The sequence below is a fragment of the Saccoglossus kowalevskii genome, chromosome 17 (genome assembly GCF_978046115.1).
Source record: "Saccoglossus kowalevskii chromosome 17, keSacKowa6.1, whole genome shotgun sequence".
Taxonomy (NCBI): domain Eukaryota; kingdom Metazoa; phylum Hemichordata; class Enteropneusta; family Harrimaniidae; genus Saccoglossus; species Saccoglossus kowalevskii.
Window position 1 is genome coordinate 6,639,960 of NC_140657.1, and position 26,504 is coordinate 6,666,463.

Sequence of the window (26,504 nt, forward strand, 5' to 3'; positions counted from 1 at the left end):
ACCAGTTAACTTACCGTGAAAAGTCGTACAAAATGAACGCAAAGTTGTGCAAAGTGATTACAAAGTTTGTAGATGTATTTGTATGTTTGACCTAAGTTGTTGGCATATAGAAACCCGCAATTGTAAAGTCAAACAAATGAATATAAGCGAGATGAAAACAGCCTATATTAGCAGAGTATCACATGAGCTGACTGACCATAAAGATGATAGAAACAGCATGCAAAGTTGATAAAAGCGTTCAAAACGTTGGCGGAGTTGCATGTATATATAACCTAAGTCATTGGAATGCCAACCCCGCAGTTAAATTTCGAAAACATTAAGTACATGTCTAGAAAATTCCCGATATGTAAGCAGATTATCGTAACTGCGAACCGAAAATCGAAGACAAACTGCTTACAAAGTTATGAAAAGCGATTGCAAAGTTTGTAGATTCGTTTGGCAATGTTACATATGATATTATATTGACGGGTTCCATAGTCAAAAGTTCGAAAACGTGAATACATATTTCGCACATTGCCGTTAAAGTAGCGTACTATCACTCGGAGCATGTAGAGGTCGTAGGTCAATTCAAGAAGTTACTTGTACAAAAGCTATCAAGTTTAAAACAGTTTCAAATATGAAATAGTCGTTAATTTGAGTATGTTTCCAATTACGTAAGCAGTAGTGTGGGTAGGTGAAGAGACAAAGTTTAAAGTTAAACTCAATCGGGCATGGTTAGTTCTTGCATGGGAGACTGCCTGAGAAAACCAGCTGAGAATTTTTTTTAGGTTTCATCACATACATATCAAAGATATGAGACAACGTTCGTGCATCTTTTTTCACTGTGATGTTAATCATTTGTAGTAGAAAGACATGGAAATTTAGGCTTGTTTTCAAATTCATGAACATTTTTCAATTTCCTTATTATTTTCGGAGAACAAGTTGGTGACGCTGTCGGTACATAGTGGAGTTTGACCAGTTAACTTACTGTGAAAAGTCATACAAAGTGAACGCAATGTTGTGCAAAGTGATTACAAAGTTTGTAGATGTATTTGTATGTTTGACCTAAGTTGTTGGCATATAGAAACCCGCAATTGTAAAGTCAAACAAATGAATAAAAGCGAGATGAAAACAGCCTATATTAGCAGAGTATCACATGAGCTGACTGACCATAAAGATGATAGAAACAGCATGCAAAGTTGATAAAAGCGTTCAAAACGTTGGCGGAGTTGCATGTATATATAACCTAAGTCATTGGAATGCCAACCCCGCAGTTAAATTTCGAAAACATTAAGTATATGTCTAGAAAATTCCCGATATGTAAGCAGATTATCGTAACTGCGAACCGAAAATTGAAGACAAACTGCTTACAAAGTTATGAAAAGCGATTGCAAAGTTTGTAGATTCGTTTGGCAATGTTACATATGATATTATATTGACGGGTTCCATAGTCAAAAGTTCGAAAACGTAAATACATATTTCGCACATTGCCGTTAAAGTAGCGTACTATCACTCGGAGCATGTAGAGGTCATAGGTCGTTTCAAGAAGTTACTTGTACAAAAGCTATTAAGTTTAAAACAGTTTCAAAAATGAAATAGTCGCTAATTCGAGTATATTTCAAATTACGTAAGCAGTAGTTTGGGTAGGTGAAGAGACAAAGTTTAAAGTTAAGCTCAATCGGGCATGGTTAGTTCTTGCATGGGAGACTGCCTGAGAAAACCAGATATGGATTTTTTTTGGTTTCATCACATACATATCAAAGATATGAGACAACGTTCGTGCATCTTTTTTTTCACTGTGATGTTAATCATTTTTAGTAGAAAGACATGGAAATCTAGGCTTGTTTTCAAATTCATGAACATTTTTCAATTTCCCTATTATTTTCGGAGAACAAGTTGGTGACGCTGTCGGCACATAGTGGAGTTTGACCAGTTAACTTACCGTGAAAAGTCGTACAAAATGAACGCAAAGTTGTGCAAAGTGATTACAAAGTTTGTAGATGTATTTGTATGTTTGACCTAAGTTGTTGGCATATAGAAACCCGCAATTGTAAAGTCAAACAAATGAATATAAGCGAGATGAAAACAGCCTATATTAGCAGAGTATCACATGAGCTGACTGACCATAAAGATGATAGAAACAGCATGCAAAGTTGATAAAAGCGTTCAAAACGTTGGCGGAGTTGCATGTATATATAACCTAAGTCATTGGAATGCCAACCCCGCAGTTAAATTTCGAAAACATTAAGTACATGTCTAGAAAATTCCCGATATGTAAGCAGATTATCGTAACTGCGAACCGAAAATCGAAGACAAACTGCTTACAAAGTTATGAAAAGCGATTGCAAAGTTTGTAGATTCGTTTGGCAATGTTACATATGATATTATATTGACGGGTTCCATAGTCAAAAGTTCGAAAACGTGAATACATATTTCGCACATTGCCGTTAAAGTAGCGTACTATCACTCGGAGCATGTAGAGGTCGTAGGTCAATTCAAGAAGTTACTTGTACAAAAGCTATCAAGTTTAAAACAGTTTCAAATATGAAATAGTCGTTAATTTGAGTATGTTTCCAATTACGTAAGCAGTAGTGTGGGTAGGTGAAGAGACAAAGTTTAAAGTTAAACTCAATCGGGCATGGTTAGTTCTTGCATGGGAGACTGCCTGAGAAAACCAGCTGAGAATTTTTTTTAGGTTTCATCACATACATATCAAAGATATGAGACAACGTTCGTGCATCTTTTTTCACTGTGATGTTAATCATTTGTAGTAGAAAGACATGGAAATTTAGGCTTGTTTTCAAATTCATGAACATTTTTCAATTTCCTTATTATTTTCGGAGAACAAGTTGGTGACGCTGTCGGTACATAGTGGAGTTTGACCAGTTAACTTACTGTGAAAAGTCATACAAAGTGAACGCAATGTTGTGCAAAGTGATTACAAAGTTTGTAGATGTATTTGTATGTTTGACCTAAGTTGTTGGCATATAGAAACCCGCAATTGTAAAGTCAAACAAATGAATAAAAGCGAGATGAAAACAGCCTATATTAGCAGAGTATCACATGAGCTGACTGACCATAAAGATGATAGAAACAGCATGCAAAGTTGATAAAAGCGTTCAAAACGTTGGCGGAGTTGCATGTATATATAACCTAAGTCATTGGAATGCCAACCCCGCAGTTAAATTTCGAAAACATTAAGTACATGTCTAGAAAATTCCCGATATGTAAGCAGATTATCGTAACTGCGAACCGAAAATCGAAGACAAACTGCTTACAAAGTTATGAAAAGCGATTGCAAAGTTTGTAGATTCGTTTGGCAATGTTACATATGATATTATATTGACGGGTTCCATAGTCAAAAGTTCGAAAACGTGAATACATATTTCGCACATTGCCGTTAAAGTAGCGTACTATCACTCGGAGCATGTAGAGGTCGTAGGTCAATTCAAGAAGTTACTTGTACAAAAGCTATCAAGTTTAAAACAGTTTCAAATATGAAATAGTCGTTAATTTGAGTATGTTTCCAATTACGTAAGCAGTAGTGTGGGTAGGTGAAGAGACAAAGTTTAAAGTTAAACTCAATCGGGCATGGTTAGTTCTTGCATGGGAGACTGCCTGAGAAAACCAGCTGAGGATTTTTTTTAGGTTTCATCACATACATATCAAAGATATGAGACAACGTTCGTGCATCTTTTTTCACTGTGATGTTAATCATTTTTAGTAGAAAGACATGGAAATTTAGGCTTGTTTTCAAATTCATGAACATTTTTCAATTTCCTTATTATTTTCGGAGAACAAGTTGGTGACGCTGTCGGTACATAGTGGAGTTTGACCAGTTAACTTACCGTGAAAAGTCGTACAAAATGAACGCAAAGTTGTGCAAAGTGATTACAAAGTTTGTAGATGTATTTGTATGTTTGACCTAAGTTGTTGGCATATAGAAACCCGCAATTGTAAAGTCAAACAAATGAATAAAAGCGAGATGAAAACAGCCTATATTAGCAGAGTATCACATGAGCTGACTGACCATAAAGATGATAGAAACAGCATGCAAAGTTGATAAAAGCGTTCAAAACGTTGGCGGAGTTGCATGTATATATAACCTAAGTCATTGGAATGCCAACCCCGCAGTTAAATTTCGAAAACATTAAGTATATGTCTAGAAAATTCCCGATATGTAAGCAGATTATCGCAACTGCGAACCGAAAATTGAAGACAAACTGCTTACAAAGTTATGAAACGCGATTGCAAAGTTTGTAGATTCGTTTGGCAATGTTACATATGATATTATATTGACGGGTTCCATAGTCAAAAGTTCGAAAACGTGAATACATATTTCGCACATTGCCGTTAAAGTAGCGTACTATCACTCGGAGCATGTAGAGGTCGTAGGTCAATTCAAGAAGTTACTTGTACAAAAGCTATCAAGTTTAAAACAGTTTCAAATATGAAATAGTCGTTAATTTGAGTATGTTTCCAATTACGTAAGCAGTAGTGTGGGTAGGTGAAGAGACAAAGTTTAAAGTTAAACTCAATCGGGCATGGTTAGTTCTTGCATGGGAGACTGCCTGAGAAAACCAGCTGAGGATTTTTTTTAGGTTTCATCACATACATATCAAAGATATGAGACAACGTTCGTGCATCTTTTTTCACTGTGATGTTAATCATTTTTAGTAGAAAGACATGGAAATTTAGGCTTGTTTTCAAATTCATGAACATTTTTCAATTTCCTTATTATTTTCGGAGAACAAGTTGGTGACGCTGTCGGTACATAGTGGAGTTTGACCAGTTAACTTACCGTGAAAAGTCGTACAAAATGAACGCAAAGTTGTGCAAAGTGATTACAAAGTTTGTAGATGTATTTGTATGTTTGACCTAAGTTGTTGGCATATAGAAACCCGCAATTGTAAAGTCAAACAAATGAATAAAAGCGAGATGAAAACAGCCTATATTAGCAGAGTATCACATGAGCTGACTGACCATAAAGATGATAGAAACAGCATGCAAAGTTGATAAAAGCGTTCAAAACGTTGGCGGAGTTGCATGTATATATAACCTAAGTCATTGGAATGCCAACCCCGCAGTTAAATTTCGAAAACATTAAGTATATGTCTAGAAAATTCCCGATATGTAAGCAGATTATCGCAACTGCGAACCGAAAATTGAAGACAAACTGCTTACAAAGTTATGAAACGCGATTGCAAAGTTTGTAGATTCGTTTGGCAATGTTACATATGATATTATATTGACGGGTTCCATAGTCAAAAGTTCGAAAACGTGAATACATATTTCGCACATTGCCGTTAAAGTAGCGTACTATCACTCGGAGCATGTAGAGGTCATAGGTCAATTCAAGAAGTTACTTGTACTAAAGCTATCAAGTTTAAAACAGTTTCAAATATGAAATAGTCGTTAATTCGAGTATATTTCCAATTACGTAAGCAGTAGTGTGGGTAGGTGAAGAGACAAAGTTTAAAGTTAAACTCAATCGGGCATGGTTAGTTCTTGCATGGGAGACTGCCTGAGAAAACCAGCTGAGGATTTTTTTTAGGTTTCATCACATACATATCAAAGATATGAGACAACGTTCGTGCATCTTTTTTCACTGTGATGTTAATCATTTTTAGTAGAAAGACATGGAAATTTAGGCTTGTTTTCAAATTCATGAACATTTTTCAATTTCCTTATTATTTTCGGAGAACAAGTTGGTGACGCTGTCGGTACATAGTGGAGTTTGACCAGTTAACTTACCGTGAAAAGTCGTACAAAATGAACGCAAAGTTGTGCAAAGTGATTACAAAGTTTGTAGATGTATTTGTATGTTTGACCTAAGTTGTTGGCATATAGAAACCCGCAATTGTAAAGTCAAACAAATGAATAAAAGCGAGATGAAAACAGCCTATATTAGCAGAGTATCACATGAGCTGACTGACCATAAAGATGATAGAAACAGCATGCAAAGTTGATAAAAGCGTTCAAAACGTTGGCGGAGTTGCATGTATATATAACCTAAGTCATTGGAATGCCAACCCCGCAGTTAAATTTCGAAAACATTAAGTATATGTCTAGAAAATTCCCGATATGTAAGCAGATTATCGCAACTGCGAACCGAAAATTGAAGACAAACTGCTTACAAAGTTATGAAACGCGATTGCAAAGTTTGTAGATTCGTTTGGCAATGTTACATATGATATTATATTGACGGGTTCCATAGTCAAAAGTTCGAAAACGTAAATACATATTTCGCACATTGCCGTTAAAATAGCGTACTATCACTCGGAGCATGTAGAGGTCATAGGTCGTTTCAAGAAGTTACTTGTACAAAAGCTATTAAGTTTAAAACAGTTTCAAAAATGAAATAGTCGCTAATTCGAGTATATTTCAAATTACGTAAGCAGTAGTTTGGGTAGGTGAAGAGACAAAGTTTAAAGTTAAGCTCAATCGGGCATGGTTAGTTCTTGCATGGGAGACTGCCTGAGAAAACCAGCTGGGGATTTTTTTTGGTTTCATCACATACATATCAAAGATATGAGACAACGTTCGTGCATCTTTTTTTTCACTGTGATGTTAATCATTTTTAGTAGAAAGACATGGAAATCTAGGCTTGTTTTCAAATTCATGAACATTTTTCAATTTCCCTATTATTTTCGGAGAACAAGTTGGTGACGCTGTCGGCACATAGTGGAGTTTGACCAGTTAACTTACCGTGAAAAGTCGTACAAAATGAACGCAAAGTTGTGCAAAGTGATTACAAAGTTTGTAGATGTATTTGTATGTTTGACCTAAGTTGTTGGCATATAGAAACCCGCAATTGTAAAGTCAAACAAATGAATATAAGCGAGATGAAAACAGCCTATATTAGCAGAGTATCACATGAGCTGACTGACCATAAAGATGATAGAAACAGCATGCAAAGTTGATAAAAGCGTTCAAAACGTTGGCGGAGTTGCATGTATATATAACCTAAGTCATTGGAATGCCAACCCCGCAGTTAAATTTCGAAAACATTAAGTACATGTCTAGAAAATTCCCGATATGTAAGCAGATTAAAGTAACTGCGAACCGAAAATCGAAGACAAACTGCTTACAAAGTTATGAAAAGCGATTGCAAAGTTTGTAGATTCGTTTGGCAATGTTACATATGATATTATATTGACGGGTTCCATAGTCAAAAGTTCGAAAACGTGAATACATATTTCGCACATTGCCGTTAAAGTAGCGTACTATCACTCGGAGCATGTAGAGGTCGTAGGTCAATTCAAGAAGTTACTTGTACAAAAGCTATCAAGTTTAAAACAGTTTCAAATATGAAATAGTCGTTAATTTGAGTATGTTTCCAATTACGTAAGCAGTAGTGTGGGTAGGTGAAGAGACAAAGTTTAAAGTTAAACTCAATCGGGCATGGTTAGTTCTTGCATGGGAGACTGCCTGAGAAAACCAGCTGAGAATTTTTTTTAGGTTTCATCACATACATATCAAAGATATGAGACAACGTTCGTGCATCTTTTTTCACTGTGATGTTAATCATTTGTAGTAGAAAGACATGGAAATTTAGGCTTGTTTTCAAATTCATGAACATTTTTCAATTTCCTTATTATTTTCGGAGAACAAGTTGGTGACGCTGTCGGTACATAGTGGAGTTTGACCAGTTAACTTACTGTGAAAAGTCATACAAAGTGAACGCAATGTTGTGCAAAGTGATTACAAAGTTTGTAGATGTATTTGTATGTTTGACCTAAGTTGTTGGCATATAGAAACCCGCAATTGTAAAGTCAAACAAATGAATAAAAGCGAGATGAAAACAGCCTATATTAGCAGAGTATCACATGAGCTGACTGACCATAAAGATGATAGAAACAGCATGCAAAGTTGATAAAAGCGTTCAAAACGTTGGCGGAGTTGCATGTATATATAACCTAAGTCATTGGAATGCCAACCCCGCAGTTAAATTTCGAAAACATTAAGTATATGTCTAGAAAATTCCCGATATGTAAGCAGATTATCGTAACTGCGAACCGAAAATCGAAGACAAACTGCTTACAAAGTTATGAAAAGCGATTGCAAAGTTTGTAGATTCGTTTGGCAATGTTACATATGATATTATATTGACGGGTTCCATAGTCAAAAGTTCGAAAACGTGAATACATATTTCGCACATTGCCGTTAAAGTAGCGTACTATCACTCGGAGCATGTAGAGGTCGTAGGTCAATTCAAGAAGTTACTTGTACAAAAGCTATCAAGTTTAAAACAGTTTCAAATATGAAATAGTCGTTAATTTGAGTATGTTTCCAATTACGTAAGCAGTAGTGTGGGTAGGTGAAGAGACAAAGTTTAAAGTTAAACTCAATCGGGCATGGTTAGTTCTTGCATGGGAGACTGCCTGAGAAAACCAGCTGAGAATTTTTTTTAGGTTTCATCACATACATATCAAAGATATGAGACAACGTTCGTGCATCTTTTTTCACTGTGATGTTAATCATTTGTAGTAGAAAGACATGGAAATTTAGGCTTGTTTTCAAATTCATGAACATTTTTCAATTTCCTTATTATTTTCGGAGAACAAGTTGGTGACGCTGTCGGTACATAGTGGAGTTTGACCAGTTAACTTACTGTGAAAAGTCATACAAAGTGAACGCAATGTTGTGCAAAGTGATTACAAAGTTTGTAGATGTATTTGTATGTTTGACCTAAGTTGTTGGCATATAGAAACCCGCAATTGTAAAGTCAAATAAATGAATAAAAGCGAGATGAAAACAGCCTATATTAGCAGAGTATCACATGAGCTGACTGACCATAAAGATGATAGAAACAGCATGCAAAGTTGATAAAAGCGTTCAAAACGTTGGCGGAGTTGCATGTATATATAACCTAAGTCATTGGAATGCCAACCCCGCAGTTAAATTTCGAAAACATTAAGTATATGTCTAGAAAATTCCCGATATGTAAGCAGATTATCGCAACCGCGAACCGAAAATTGAAGACAAACTGCTTACAAAGTTATGAAAAGCGATTGCAAAGTTTGTAGATTCGTTTGGCAATGTTACATATGATATTATATTGGCGGGTTCCATAGTCAAAAGTTCGAAAACGTAAATACATATTTCGCACATTGCCGTTAAAGTAGCGTACTATCACTCGGAGCATGTAGAGGTCATAGGTCGTTTCAAGAAGTTACTTGTACAAAAGCTATTAAGTTTAAAACAGTTTCAAAAATGAAATAGTCGCTAATTCGAGTATATTTCAAATTACGTAAGCAGTAGTTCGGGTAGGTGAAGAGACAAAGTTTAAAGTTAAGCTCAATCGGGCATGGTTAGTTCTTGCATGGGAGACTGCCTGAGAAAACCAGCTGGTGATTTTTTTTGGTTTCATCACATACATATCAAAGATATGAGACAACGTTCGTGCATCTTTTTTTTCACTGTGATGTTAATCATTCTTAGTAGAAAGACATGGAAATCTAGGCTTGTTTTCAAATTCGTGAACATTTTTCAATTTCCCTATTATTTTCGGAGAACAAGTTGGTGACGCTGTCGGCACATAGTGGAGTTTGACCAGTTAACTTACCGTGAAAAGTCGTACAAAGTGAACGCAAAGTTGTGCAATGTGATTACAAAGTTTGTAGATGTATTTGTATGTTTGACCTAAGTTGTTGGCATATAGAAACCCGCAATTGTAAAGTCAAACAAATGAATAAAAGCGAGATGAAAACAGCCTATATTAGCAGAGTATCACATGAGCTGACTGACCATAAAGATGATAGAAACAGCATGCAAAGTTGATAAAAGCGTTCAAAACGTTGGCGGAGTTGCATGTATATATAACCTAAGTCATTGGAATGCCAACCCCGCAGTTAAATTTCGAAAACATTAAGTACATGTCTAGAAAATTCCCGATATGTAAGCAGATTATCGTAACTGCGAACCGAAAATCGAAGACAAACTGCTTACAAAGTTATGAAAAGCGATTGCAAAGTTTGTAGATTCGTTTGGCAATGTTACATATGATATTATATTGACGGGTTCCATAGTCAAAAGTTCGAAAACGTGAATACATATTTCGCACATTGCCGTTAAAGTAGCGTACTATCACTCGGAGCATGTAGAGGTCGTAGGTCAATTCAAGAAGTTACTTGTACAAAAGCTATCAAGTTTAAAACAGTTTCAAAGATGAAATAGTCGTTAATTTGAGTATGTTTCCAATTACGTAAGCAGTAGTGTGGGTAGGTGAAGAGACAAAGTTTAAAGTTAAACTCAATCGGGCATGGTTAGTTCTTGCATGGGAGACTGCCTGAGAAAACCAGCTGAGAATTTTTTTTAGGTTTCATCACATACATATCAAAGATATGAGACAACGTTCGTGCATCTTTTTTCACTGTGATGTTAATCATTTGTAGTAGAAAGACATGGAAATTTAGGCTTGTTTTCAAATTCATGAACATTTTTCAATTTCCTTATTATTTTCGGAGAACAAGTTGGTGACGCTGTCGGTACATAGTGGAGTTTGACCAGTTAACTTACTGTGAAAAGTCATACAAAGTGAACGCAATGTTGTGCAAAGTGATTACAAAGTTTGTAGATGTATTTGTATGTTTGACCTAAGTTGTTGGCATATAGAAACCCGCAATTGTAAAGTCAAACAAATGAATAAAAGCGAGATGAAAACAGCCTATATTAGCAGAGTATCACATGAGCTGACTGACCATAAAGATGATAGAAACAGCATGCAAAGTTGATAAAAGCGTTCAAAACGTTGGCGGAGTTGCATGTATATATAACCTAAGTCATTGGAATGCCAACCCCGCAGTTAAATTTCGAAAACATTAAGTATATGTCTAGAAAATTCCCGATATGTAAGCAGATTATCGCAACCGCGAACCGAAAATTGAAGACAAACTGCTTACAAAGTTATGAAAAGCGATTGCAAAGTTTGTAGATTCGTTTGGCAATGTTACATATGATATTATATTGGCGGGTTCCATAGTCAAAAGTTCGAAAACGTAAATACATATTTCGCACATTGCCGTTAAAGTAGCGTACTATCACTCGGAGCATGTAGAGGTCATAGGTCGTTTCAAGAAGTTACTTGTACAAAAGCTATTAAGTTTAAAACAGTTTCAAAAATGAAATAGTCGCTAATTCGAGTATATTTCAAATTACGTAAGCAGTAGTTCGGGTAGGTGAAGAGACAAAGTTTAAAGTTAAGCTCAATCGGGCATGGTTAGTTCTTGCATGGGAGACTGCCTGAGAAAACCAGCTGGGGATTTTTTTTGGTTTCATCACATACATATCAAAGATATGAGACAACGTTCGTGCATCTTTTTTTTCACTGTGATGTTAATCATTCTTAGTAGAAAGACATGGAAATCTAGGCTTGTTTTCAAATTCATGAACATTTTTCAATTTCCCTATTATTTTCGGAGAACAAGTTGGTGACGCTGTCGGCACATAGTGGAGTTTGACCAGTTAACTTACCGTGAAAAGTCGTACAAAGTGAACGCAAAGTTGTGCAATGTGATTACAAAGTTTGTAGATGTATTTGTATGTTTGACCTAAGTTGTTGGCATATAGAAACCCGCAATTGTAAAGTCAAACAAATGAATAAAAGCGAGATGAAAACAGCCTATATTAGCAGAGTATCACATGAGCTGACTGACCATAAAGATGATAGAAACAGCATGCAAAGTTGATAAAAGCGTTCAAAACGTTGGCGGAGTTGCATGTATATATAACATAAGTCATTGGAATGCCAACCCCGCAGTTAAATTTCGAAAACATTAAGTATATGTCTAGAAAATTCCCGATATGTAAGCAGATTATCGCAACTGCGAACCGGAAATCGAAGACAAACTGCTTACAAAGTTATGAAAAGCGATTGCAAAGTTTGTAGATTCGTTTGGCAATGTTACATATGATATTATATTGACGGGTTCCATAGTCAAAAGTTCGAAAACGTGAATACATATTTCGCACATTGCCGTTAAAGTAGCGTACTATCACTCGGAGCATGTAGAGGTCGTAGGTGAATTCAAGAAGTTACTTGTACAAAAGCTATCAAGTTTAAAACAGTTTCAAATATGAAATAGTCGTTAATTTGAGTATGTTTCCAATTACGTAAGCAGTAGTGTGGGTAGGTGAAGAGACAAAGTTTAAAGTTAAACTCAATCGGGCATGGTTAGTTCTTGCATGGGAGACTGCCTGAGAAAACCAGCTGAGAATTTTTTTTAGGTTTCATCACATACATATCAAAGATATGAGACAACGTTCGTGCATCTTTTTTCACTGTGATGTTAATCATTTGTAGTAGAAAGACATGGAAATTTAGGCTTGTTTTCAAATTCATGAACATTTTTCAATTTCCTTATTATTTTCGGAGAACAAGTTGGTGACGCTGTCGGTACATAGTGGAGTTTGACCAGTTAACTTACCGTGAAAAGTCATACAAAGTGAACGCAATGTTGTGCAAAGTGATTACAAAGTTTGTAGATGTATTTGTATGTTTGACCTAAGTCGTTGGCATATAGAAACCCGCAATTGTAAAGTCAAACAAATGAATAAAAGCGAGATGAAAACAGCCTATATTAGCAGAGTATCACATGAGCTGACTGACCATAAAGATGATAGAAACAGCATGCAAAGTTGATAAAAGCGTTCAAAACGTTGGCGGAGTTGCATGTATATATAACCTAAGTCATTGGAATGCCAACCCCGCAGTTAAATTTCGAAAACATTAAGTATATGTCTAGAAAATTCCCGATATGTAAGCAGATTATCGCAACCGCGAACCGAAAATTGAAGACAAACTGCTTACAAAGTTATGAAAAGCGATTGCAAAGTTTGTAGATTCGTTTGGCAATGTTACATATGATATTATATTGGCGGGTTCCATAGTCAAAAGTTCGAAAACGTAAATACATATTTCGCACATTGCCGTTAAAGTAGCGTACTATCACTCGGAGCATGTAGAGGTCATAGGTCAATTCAAGAAGTTACTTGTACAAAAGCTATCAAGTTTAAAACAGTTTCAAATATGAAAAAGTCGCTAATTCGAGTACATTTCCAATTACGTAAGCAGTATTGTGGGTAGGTGAAGAGACAAAGTTTAAAGTTAAACTCAATCGGGCATGGTTAGTTCTTGCATGGGAGACTGCCTGAGAAAACCAGCTTAGGATTATTTTTGGTTTCATCACATACATATCAAAGATATGAGACAACGTTCGTGCATCTTTTTTTTCACTGTGATGTTAATCATTTTTAGTAGAAAGACATGGAAATCTAGGCTTGTTTTCAAATTCATGAACATTTTTCAATTTCCCTATTATTTTCGGAGAACAAGTTGGTGACGCTGTCGGCACATAGTGGAGTTTGACCAGTTAACTTACCGTGAAAAGTCGTACAAAGTGAACGCAAAGTTGTGCAATGTGATTACAAAGTTTGTAGATGTATTTGTATGTTTGACCTAAGTTGTTGGCATATAGAAACCCGCAATTGTAAAGTCAAACAAATGAATAAAAGCGAGATGAAAACAGCCTATATTAGCAGAGTATCACATGAGCTGACTGACCATAAAGATGATAGAAACAGCATGCAAAGTTGATAAAAGCGTTCAAAACGTTGGCGGAGTTGCATGTATATATAACCTAAGTCATTGGAATGCCAACCCCGCAGTTAAATTTCGAAAACATTAAGTATATGTCTAGAAAATTCCCGATATGTAAGCAGATTATCGCAACCGCGAACCGAAAATTGAAGACAAACTGCTTACAAAGTTATGAAAAGCGATTGCAAAGTTTGTAGATTCGTTTGGCAATGTTACATATGATATTATATTGGCGGGTTCCATAGTCAAAAGTTCGAAAACGTAAATACATATTTCGCACATTGCCGTTAAAGTAGCGTACTATCACTCGGAGCATGTAGAGGTCATAGGTCGTTTCAAGAAGTTACTTGTACAAAAGCTATTAAGTTTAAAACAGTTTCAAAAATGAAATAGTCGCTAATTCGAGTATATTTCAAATTACGTAAGCAGTAGTTCGGGTAGGTGAAGAGACAAAGTTTAAAGTTAAGCTCAATCGGGCATGGTTAGTTCTTGCATGGGAGACTGCCTGAGAAAACCAGCTGGGGATTTTTTTTGGTTTCATCACATACATATCAAAGATATGAGACAACGTTCGTGCATCTTTTTTTTCACTGTGATGTTAATCATTCTTAGTAGAAAGACATGGAAATCTAGGCTTGTTTTCAAATTCATGAACATTTTTCAATTTCCCTATTATTTTCGGAGAACAAGTTGGTGACGCTGTCGGCACATAGTGGAGTTTGACCAGTTAACTTACCGTGAAAAGTCGTACAAAGTGAACGCAAAGTTGTGCAATGTGATTACAAAGTTTGTAGATGTATTTGTATGTTTGACCTAAGTTGTTGGCATATAGAAACCCGCAATTGTAAAGTCAAACAAATGAATAAAAGCGAGATGAAAACAGCCTATATTAGCAGAGTATCACATGAGCTGACTGACCATAAAGATGATAGAAACAGCATGCAAAGTTGATAAAAGCGTTCAAAACGTTGGCGGAGTTGCATGTATATATAACATAAGTCATTGGAATGCCAACCCCGCAGTTAAATTTCGAAAACATTAAGTATATGTCTAGAAAATTCCCGATATGTAAGCAGATTATCGCAACTGCGAACCGGAAATCGAAGACAAACTGCTTACAAAGTTATGAAAAGCGATTGCAAAGTTTGTAGATTCGTTTGGCAATGTTACATATGATATTATATTGACGGGTTCCATAGTCAAAAGTTCGAAAACGTGAATACATATTTCGCACATTGCCGTTAAAGTAGCGTACTATCACTCGGAGCATGTAGAGGTCGTAGGTCAATTCAAGAAGTTACTTGTACAAAAGCTATCAAGTTTAAAACAGTTTCAAATATGAAATAGTCGTTAATTTGAGTATGTTTCCAATTACGTAAGCAGTAGTGTGGGTAGGTGAAGAGACAAAGTTTAAAGTTAAACTCAATCGGGCATGGTTAGTTCTTGCATGGGAGACTGCCTGAGAAAACCAGCTGAGAATTTTTTTTAGGTTTCATCACATACATATCAAAGATATGAGACAACGTTCGTGCATCTTTTTTCACTGTGATGTTAATCATTTGTAGTAGAAAGACATGGAAATTTAGGCTTGTTTTCAAATTCATGAACATTTTTCAATTTCCTTATTATTTTCGGAGAACAAGTTGGTGACGCTGTCGGTACATAGTGGAGTTTGACCAGTTAACTTACCGTGAAAAGTCATACAAAGTGAACGCAATGTTGTGCAAAGTGATTACAAAGTTTGTAGATGTATTTGTATGTTTGACCTAAGTTGTTGGCATATAGAAACCCGCAATTGTAAAGTCAAACAAATGAATAAAAGCGAGATGAAAACAGCCTATATTAGCAGAGTATCACATGAGCTGACTGACCATAAAGATGATAGAAACAGCATGCAAAGTTGATAAAAGCGTTCAAAACGTTGGCGGAGTTGCATGTATATATAACATAAGTCATTGGAATGCCAACCCCGCAGTTAAATTTCGAAAACATTAAGTATATGTCTAGAAAATTCCCGATATGTAAGCAGATTATCGCAACTGCGAACCGGAAATCGAAGACAAACTGCTTACAAAGTTATGAAAAGCGATTGCAAAGTTTGTAGATTCGTTTGGCAATGTTACATATGATATTATATTGACGGGTTCCATAGTCAAAAGTTCGAAAACGTGAATACATATTTCGCACATTGCCGTTAAAGTAGCGTACTATCACTCGGAGCATGTAGAGGTCGTAGGTCAATTCAAGAAGTTACTTGTACAAAAGCTATCAAGTTTAAAACAGTTTCAAATATGAAATAGTCGTTAATTTGAGTATGTTTCCAATTACGTAAGCAGTAGTGTGGGTAGGTGAAGAGACAAAGTTTAAAGTTAAACTCAATCGGGCATGGTTAGTTCTTGCATGGGAGACTGCCTGAGAAAACCAGCTGAGAATTTTTTTTAGGTTTCATCACATACATATCAAAGATATGAGACAACGTTCGTGCATCTTTTTTCACTGTGATGTTAATCATTTGTAGTAGAAAGACATGGAAATTTAGGCTTGTTTTCAAATTCATGAACATTTTTCAATTTCCTTATTATTTTCGGAGAACAAGTTGGTGACGCTGTCGGTACATAGTGGAGTTTGACCAGTTAACTTACCGTGAAAAGTCATACAAAGTGAACGCAATGTTGTGCAAAGTGATTACAAAGTTTGTAGATGTATTTGTATGTTTGACCTAAGTTGTTGGCATATAGAAACCCGCAATTGTAAAGTCAAACAAATGAATAAAAGCGAGATGAAAACAGCCTATATTAGCAGAGTATCACATGAGCTGACTGACCATAAAGATGATAGAAACAGCATGCAAAGTTGATAAAAGCGTTCAAAACGTTGGCGGAGTTGCATGTATATATAACCTAAGTCATTGGAATGCCAACCCCGCAGTTAAATTTCGAAAACATTAAGTATATGTCTAGAAAATTCCCGATATGTAAGCAGATTATCGCAACCGCGAACCGAAAATTGAAGACAAACTGCTTACAAAGTTATGAAAAGCGATTGCAAAGTTTGTAGATTCGTTTGGCAATGTTACATATGATATTATATTGGCGGGTTCCATAGTCAAAAGTTCGAAAACGTAAATACATATTTCGCACATTGCCGTTAAAGTAGCGTACTATCACTCGGAGCATGTAGAGGTCATAGGTCAATTCAAGAAGTTACTTGTACAAAAGCTATCAAGTTTAAAACAGTTTCAAATATGAAAAAGTCGCTAATTCGAGTACATTTCCAATTACGTAAGCAGTATTGTGGGTAGGTGAAGAGACAAAGTTTAAAGTTAAACTCAATCGGGCATGGTTAGTTCTTGCATGGGAGACTGCCTGAGAAAACCAGCTTAGGATTATTTTTGGTTTCATCACATACATATCAAAGATATGAGACAACGTTCGTGCATCTTTTTTTTCACTGTGATGTTAATCATTTTTAGTAGAAAGACATGGAAATCTAGGCTTGTTTTCAAATTCATGAACATTTTTCAATTTCCCTATTATTTTCGGAGAACAAGTTGGTGACGCTGTCGGCACATAGTGGAGTTTGACCAGTTAACTTACCGTGAAAAGTCGTACAAAGTGAACGCAAAGTTGTGCAATGTGATTACAAAGTTTGTAGATGTATTTGTATGTTTGACCTAAGTTGTTGGCATATAGAAACCCGCAATTGTAAAGTCAAACAAATGAATAAAAGCGAGATGAAAACAGCCTATATTAGCAGAGTATCACATGAGCTGACTGACCATAAAGATGATAGAAACAGCATGCAAAGTTGATAAAAGCGTTCAAAACGTTGGCGGAGTTGCATGTATATATAACCTAAGTCATTGGAATGCCAACCCCGCAGTTAAATTTCGAAAACATTAAGTATATGTCTAGAAAATTCCCGATATGTAAGCAGATTATCGCAACCGCGAACCGAAAATTGAAGACAAACTGCTTACAAAGTTATGAAAAGCGATTGCAAAGTTTGTAGATTCGTTTGGCAATGTTACATATGATATTATATTGGCGGGTTCCATAGTCAAAAGTTCGAAAACGTAAATACATATTTCGCACATTGCCGTTAAAGTAGCGTACTATCACTCGGAGCATGTAGAGGTCATAGGTCGTTTCAAGAAGTTACTTGTACAAAAGCTATTAAGTTTAAAACAGTTTCAAAAATGAAATAGTCGCTAATTCGAGTATATTTCAAATTACGTAAGCAGTAGTTCGGGTAGGTGAAGAGACAAAGTTTAAAGTTAAGCTCAATCGGGCATGGTTAGTTCTTGCATGGGAGACTGCCTGAGAAAACCAGCTGGGGATTTTTTTTGGTTTCATCACATACATATCAAAGATATGAGACAACGTTCGTGCATCTTTTTTTTCACTGTGATGTTAATCATTCTTAGTAGAAAGACATGGAAATCTAGGCTTGTTTTCAAATTCATGAACATTTTTCAATTTCCCTATTATTTTCGGAGAACAAGTTGGTGACGCTGTCGGCACATAGTGGAGTTTGACCAGTTAACTTACCGTGAAAAGTCGTACAAAGTGAACGCAAAGTTGTGCAATGTGATTACAAAGTTTGTAGATGTATTTGTATGTTTGACCTAAGTTGTTGGCATATAGAAACCCGCAATTGTAAAGTCAAACAAATGAATAAAAGCGAGATGAAAACAGCCTATATTAGCAGAGTATCACATGAGCTGACTGACCATAAAGATGATAGAAACAGCATGCAAAGTTGATAAAAGCGTTCAAAACGTTGGCGGAGTTGCATGTATATATAACATAAGTCATTGGAATGCCAACCCCGCAGTTAAATTTCGAAAACATTAAGTATATGTCTAGAAAATTCCCGATATGTAAGCAGATTATCGCAACTGCGAACCGGAAATCGAAGACAAACTGCTTACAAAGTTATGAAAAGCGATTGCAAAGTTTGTAGATTCGTTTGGCAATGTTACATATGATATTATATTGACGGGTTCCATAGTCAAAAGTTCGAAAACGTGAATACATATTTCGCACATTGCCGTTAAAGTAGCGTACTATCACTCGGAGCATGTAGAGGTCGTAGGTCAATTCAAGAAGTTACTTGTACAAAAGCTATCAAGTTTAAAACAGTTTCAAATATGAAATAGTCGTTAATTTGAGTATGTTTCCAATTACGTAAGCAGTAGTGTGGGTAGGTGAAGAGACAAAGTTTAAAGTTAAACTCAATCGGGCATGGTTAGTTCTTGCATGGGAGACTGCCTGAGAAAACCAGCTGAGAATTTTTTTTAGGTTTCATCACATACATATCAAAGATATGAGACAACGTTCGTGCATCTTTTTTCACTGTGATGTTAATCATTTGTAGTAGAAAGACATGGAAATTTAGGCTTGTTTTCAAATTCATGAACATTTTTCAATTTCCTTATTATTTTCGGAGAACAAGTTGGTGACGCTGTCGGTACATAGTGGAGTTTGACCAGTTAACTTACCGTGAAAAGTCATACAAAGTGAACGCAATGTTGTGCAAAGTGATTACAAAGTTTGTAGATGTATTTGTATGTTTGACCTAAGTTGTTGGCATATAGAAACCCGCAATTGTAAAGTCAAACAAATGAATAAAAGCGAGATGAAAACAGCCTATATTAGCAGAGTATCACATGAGCTGACTGACCATAAAGATGATAGAAACAGCATGCAAAGTTGATAAAAGCGTTCAAAACGTTGGCGGAGTTGCATGTATATATAACATAAGTCATTGGAATGCCAACCCCGCAGTTAAATTTCGAAAACATTAAGTATATGTCTAGAAAATTCCCGATATGTAAGCAGATTATCGCAACTGCGAACCGGAAATCGAAGACAAACTGCTTACAAAGTTATGAAAAGCGATTGCAAAGTTTGTAGATTCGTTTGGCAATGTTACATATGATATTATATTGGCGGGTTCCATAGTCAAAAGTTCGAAAACGTAAATACATATTTCGCACATTGCCGTTAAAGTAGCGTACTATCACTCGGAGCATGTAGAGGTCATAGGTCAATTCAAGAAGTTACTTGTACAAAAGCTATCAAGTTTAAAACAGTTTCAAATATGAAAAAGTCGCTAATTCGAGTACATTTCCAATTACGTAAGCAGTATTGTGGGTAGGTGAAGAGACAAAGTTTAAAGTTAAACTCAATCGGGCATGGTTAGTTCTTGCATGGGAGACTGCCTGAGAAAACCAGCTTAGGATTTTTTTTGGTTTCATCACATACATATCAAAGATATGAGACAACGTTCGTGCATCTTTTTTTTCACTGTGATGTTAATCATTTTTAGTAGAAAGACATGGAAATCTAGGCTTGTTTTCAAATTCATGAACATTTTTCAATTTCCCTATTATTTTCGGAGAACAAGTTGGTGACGCTGTCGGCACATAGTGGAGTTTGACCAGTTAACTTACCGTGAAAAGTCGTACAAAGTGAACGCAAAGTTGTGCAATGTGATTACAAAGTTTGTAGATGTATTTGTATGTTTGACCTAAGTTGTTGGCATATAGAAACCCGCAATTGTAAAGTCAAACAAATGAATAAAAGCGAGATGAAAACAGCCTATATTAGCAGAGTATCACATGAGCTGACTGACCATAAAGATGATAGAAACAGCATGCAAAGTTGATAAAAGCGTTCAAAACGTTGGCGGAGTTGCATGTATATATAACATAAGTCATTGGAATGCCAACCCCGCAGTTAAATTTCGAAAACATTAAGTATATGTCTAGAAAATTCCCGATATGTAAGCAGATTATCGCAACTGCGAACCGAAAATCGAAGACAAACAGCTTACAAAGTTATGAAAAGCGATTGCAAAGTTTGTAGATTCGTTTGGCAATGTTACATATGATATTATATTGACGGGTTCCATAGTCAAAAGTTCGAAAATGTAAATACATATTTCGCATTTGCCGTTAAAGTAGTGTACTATCACTCGGAGCATGTAGAGGTCATAGGTCAATTCAAGAAGTTACTTGTACAAAAGCTATCAAGTTTAAAACAGTTTCAAATATGAAATAGTCGTTAATTTGAGTATATTTCCAATTACGTAAGCAGTAGTGTGGGTAGGTGAAGAGACAAAGTTTAAAGTTAAACTCAATCGGGCATGGTTAGTTCTTGCATGGGAGACTGCCTGAGAAAACCAGCTGAGAATTTTTTTTAGGTTTCATCACATACATATCAAAGATATGAGACAACGTTCGTGCATCTTTTTTCACTGTGATGTTAATCATTTGTAGTAGAAAGACATGGAAATTTAGGCTTGTTTTCAAATTCATGAAAATTTTTCAATTTCCTTATTATTTTCGGAGAACAAGTTGGTGACGCTGTCGGTACATAGTGGAGTTTGACGAGTTAACTTACCGTGAAAAGTCATACAAAGTGAACGCAAAGTTGTGCAAAGTGATTACAAAGTTTGTAGATGTATTTGTATGTTTGACCTAAGTTGTTGGCATATAGAAACCCGCAATTGTAAAGTCAATCAAATGAATAAAAGCGAGATGAAAACAGCCTATATTAGCAGAGTATCACATGAGCTGACTAACCATAAAGATGATAGAAACAGCATGCAAAGTTGATAAAAGCGTTCAAAACGTTGGCGGAGTTGCATGTATATATAACCTTAGTCATTGGAATGCCAACCCCGCAGTTAAATTTCGAAAACATTAAGTATATGTCTAGAAAATTCCCGATATGTAAGCAGATTATCGCAACCGCGAACCGAAAATTGAAGACAAACTGCTTACAAAGTTATGAAAAGCGATTGCAAAGTTTGTAGATTCGTTTGGCAATGTTACATATGATATTATATTGGCGGGTTCCATAGTCAAAAGTTCGAAAACGTAAATACATATTTCGCACATTGCCGTTAAAGTAGCGTACTATCACTCGGAGCATGTAGAGGTCATAGGTCAATTCAAGAAGTTACTTGTACAAAAGCTATCAAGTTTAAAACAGTTTCAAATATGAAAAAGTCGCTAATTCGATTATATTTCCAATTACGTAAGCAGTAGTGTGGGTAGGTGAAGAGACAAAGTTTAAAGTTGAACTCAATCGGGCATGGTTAGTTCTTGCATGGGAGACTGCCTGAGAAAACCAGCTGAGGATTTTTTTAGGTTTCATCACATACATATCAAAGATATGAGACAACGTTCGTGCATCTTTTTTTCACTGTGATGTTAATCATTTTAGTAGAAAGACATGGAAATTTAGGCTTGTTTTCAAATTCATGAACATTTTTCAATTTCCTTATTATTTTCGGAGAACAAGTTGGTGACGCTGTCGGTACATAGTGGAGTTTGACCAGTTAACTTACCGTGAAAAGTCATACAAAGTGAACGCAAAGTTGTGCAAAGTGATTACAAAGTTTGTAGATGTATTTGTATGTTTGACCTAAGTTGTTGGCATATAGAAACCCGCAATTGTAAAGTCAAACAAATGAATAAAAGCGAGATGAAAACAGCCTATATTAGCAGAGTATCACATGAGCTGACTGACCATAAAGATGATAGAAACAGCATGCAAAGTTGATAAAAGCGTTCAAAACGTTGGCGGAGTTGCATGTATATATAACATAAGTCATTGGAATGCCAACCCCGCAGTTAAATTTCGAAAACATTAAGTATATGTCTAGAAAATTCCCGATATGTAAGCAGATTATCGCAACTGCGAACCGAAAATCGAAGACAAACTGCTTACAAAGTTATGAAAAGCGATTGCAAAGTTTGTAGATTCGTTTGGCAATGTTACATATGATATTATATTGACGGGTTCCATAGTCAAAAGTTCGAAAACGTGAATACATATTTCGCACATTGCCGTTAAAGTAGCGTACTATCACTCGGAGCATGTAGAGGTCATAGGTCAATTCAAGAAGTTACTTGTACAAAAGCTATCAAGTTTAAAACAGTTTCAAATATGAAATAGTCGTTAATTCGAGTATATTTCCAATTACGTAAGCAGTAGTGTGGGTAGGTGAAGAGACAAAGTTTAAAGTTAAACTCAATCGGGCATGGTTAGTTCTTGCATGGGAGACTGCCTGAGAAAACCAGCTGAGGATTTTTTTTAGGTTTCATCACATACATATCAAAGATATGAGACAACGTTCGTGCATCTTTTTTCACTGTGATGTTAATCATTTTTAGTAGAAAGACATGGAAATTTAGGCTTGTTTTCAAATTCATGAACATTTTTCAATTTCCTTATTATTTTCGGAGAACAAGTTGGTGACGCTGTCGGTACATAGTGGAGTTTGACCAGTTAACTTACCGTGAAAAGTCGTACAAAGTGAACGCAAAGTTGTGCAAAGTGATTACAAAGTTTGTAGATGTATTTGTATGTTTGACCTAAGTTGTTGGCATATAGAAACCCGCAATTGTAAAGTCAAACAAATGAATAAAAGCGAGATGAAAACAGCCTATATTAGCAGAGTATCACGTGAGCTGACTGACCATAAAGATGATAGAAACAGCATGCGAAGTTGATCAAAGCGTTCAAAACGTTGGCGGAGTTGCATGTATATATAACATAAGTCATTGGAATGCCAACCCCGCAGTTAAATTTCGAAAACATTAAGTATATGTCTAGAAAATTCCCGATATGTAAGCAGATTATCGCAACTGCGAACCGAAAATCGAAGACAAACTGCTTACAAAGTTATGAAAAGCGATTGCAAAGTTTGTAGATTCGTTTGGCAATGTTACATATGATATTATATTGACGGGTTCCATAGTCAAAAGTTCGAAAACGTGAATACATATTTCGCACATTGCCGTTAAAGTAGCGTACTATCACTCGGAGCATGTAGAGGTCATAGGTCAATTCAAGAAGTTACTTGTACAAAAGCTATCAAGTTTAAAACAGTTTCAAATATGAAATAGTCGTTAATTCGAGTATATTTCCAATTACGTAAGCAGTAGTGTGGGTAGGTGAAGAGACAAAGTTTAAAGTTAAACTCAATCGGGCATGGTTAGTTCTTGCATGGGAGACTGCCTGAGAAAACCAGCTGAGGATTTTTTTTAGGTTTCATCACATACATATCAAAGATATGAGACAACGTTCGTGCATCTTTTTTCACTGTGATGTTAATCATTTTTAGTAGAAAGACATGGAAATTTAGGCTTGTTTTCAAATTCATGAACATTTTTCAATTTCCTTATTATTTTCGGAGAACAAGTTGGTGACGCTGTCGGTACATAGTGGAGTTTGACCAGTTAACTTACCGTGAAAAGTCGTACAAAGTGAACGCAAAGTTGTGCAAAGTGATTACAAAGTTTGTAGATGTATTTGTATGTTTGACCTAAGTTGTTGGCATATAGAAACCCGCAATTGTAAAGTCAAACAAATGAATAAAAGCGAGATGAAAACAGCCTATATTAGCAGAGTATCACATGAGCTGACTGACCATAAAGATGATAGAAACAGCATGCAAAGTTGATAAAAGCGTTCAAAACGTTGGCGGAGTTGCATGTATATATAACCTAAGTCATTGGAATGCCAACCCCGCAGTTAAATTTCGAAAACATTAAGTATATGTCTAGAAAATTCCCGATATGTAAGCAGATTATCGCAACCGCGAACCGAAAATTGAAGACAAACTGCTTACAAAGTTATGAAAAGCGATTGCAAAGTTTGTAGATTCGTTTGGCAATGTTACATATGATATTATATTGGCGGGTTCCATAGTCAAAAGTTCGAAAACGTAAATACATATTTCGCACATTGCCGTTAAAGTAGCGTACTATCACTCGGAGCATGTAGAGGTCATAGGTCAATTCAAGAAGTTACTTGTACAAAAGCTATCAAGTTTAAAACAGTTTCAAATATGAAAAAGTCGCTAATTCGAGTATATTTCCAATTACGTAAGCAGTAGTGTGGGTAGGTGAAGAGACAAAGTTTAAAGTTAAACTCAATCGGGCATGGTTAGTTCTTGCATGGGAGACTGCCTGAGAAAACCAGCTGAGGATTTTTTTAGGTTTCATCACATACATATCAAAGATATGAGACAACGTTCGTGCATCTTTTTTTCACTGTGATGTTAATCATTTTAGTAGAAAGACATGGAAATTTAGGCTTGTTTTCAAATTCATGAACATTTTTCAATTTCCTTATTATTTTCGGAGAACAAGTTGGTGACGCTGTCGGTACATAGTGGAGTTTGACCAGTTAACTTACCGTGAAAAGTCGTACAAAGTGAACGCAAAGTTGTGCAAAGTGATTACAAAGTTTGTAGATGTATTTGTATGTTTGACCTAAGTTGTTGGCATATAGAAACCCGCAATTGTAAAGTCAAACAAATGAGTAAAAAAAATCCTCAGCTGGTTTTCTCAGGCAGTCTCCCATGCAAGAACTAACCATGCCCGATTGAGTTAAACTTTAAACTTTGTCTCTTCACCTACCCACACTACTGCTTACGTAATTGGAAATATACTCGAATTAACGACTATTTCATATTTGAAACTGTTTTAAACTTGATAGCTTTTGTACAAGTAACTTCTTGAATTGACCTATGACCTCTACATGCTCCGAGTGATAGTACGCTACTTTAACGGCAATGTGCGAAATATGTATTTACCTTTTCGAACTTTTGACTATGGAACCCGTCAATATAATATCATATGTAACATTGCCAAACGAATCTACAAACTTTGCAATCGCTTTTCATAACTTTGTAAGCAGTTTGTCTTCGATTTTCGGTTCGCAGTTACGATAATCTGCTTACATATCGGGAATTTTCTAGACATATACTTAATGTTTTCGAAATTTAACTGCGGGGTTGGCATTCCAATGACTTATGTTATATATACATGCAACTCCGCCTACGTTTTGAACGCTTTTATCAACTTTGCATGCTGTTTCTATCATCGTTATGGTCAGTCAGCTCATGTGATACTCTGCTAATATAGGCTGTTTTCATCTCGCTTTTATTCATTTGTTTGACTTTACAATTGCGGGTTTCTATATGCCAACAACTTAGGTCAAACATACAAATACATCTACAAACTTTGTAATCACTTTGCACAACTTTGCGTTCACTTTGTACGACTTTTCACGGTAAGTTAACTGGTCAAACTCCACTATGTACCGACAGCGTCACCAACTTGTTCTCCGAAAATAATAAGGAAATTGAAAAATGTTCATGAATTTGAAAACAAGCCTAAATTTCCATGTCTTTCTACTAAAAATGATTAACATCACAGTGAAAAAAAGATGCACGAACGTTGTCTCATATCTTTGATATGTATGTGATGAAACCTAAAAAAAATCCTCAGCTGGTTTTCTCAGGCAGTCTCCCATGCAAGAACTAACCATGCCCGATTGAGTTAAACTTTAAACTTTGTCTCTTCACCTACCCACACTACTGCTTACGTAATTGGAAATATACTCGAATTAACGACTATTTCATATTTGAAACTGTTTTAAACTTGATAGCTTTTGTACAAGTAACTTCTTGAATTGACCTATGACCTCTACATGCTCCGAGTGATAGTACGCTACTTTAACGGCAATGTGCGAAATATGTATTTACGTTTTCGAACTTTTGACTATGGAAACCCGTCAATATAATATCATATGTAACATTGCCAAACGAATCTACAAACTTTGCAATCGCTTTTCATAACTTTGTAAGCAGTTTGTCTTCGATTTTCGGTTTGCAGTTACGATAATCTGCTTACATATCGGGAATTTTCCAGACATATACTTAATGTTTTCGAAATTTAACTGCGGGGTTGGCATTCCAATGACTTATGTTATATATACATGCAACTCCGCCAACGTTTTGAACGCTTTTATCAACTTTGCATGCTGTTTCTATCATCGTTATGGTCAGTCAGCTCATGTGATACTCTGCTAATGTAGGCTGTTTTCATCTCGCTTTT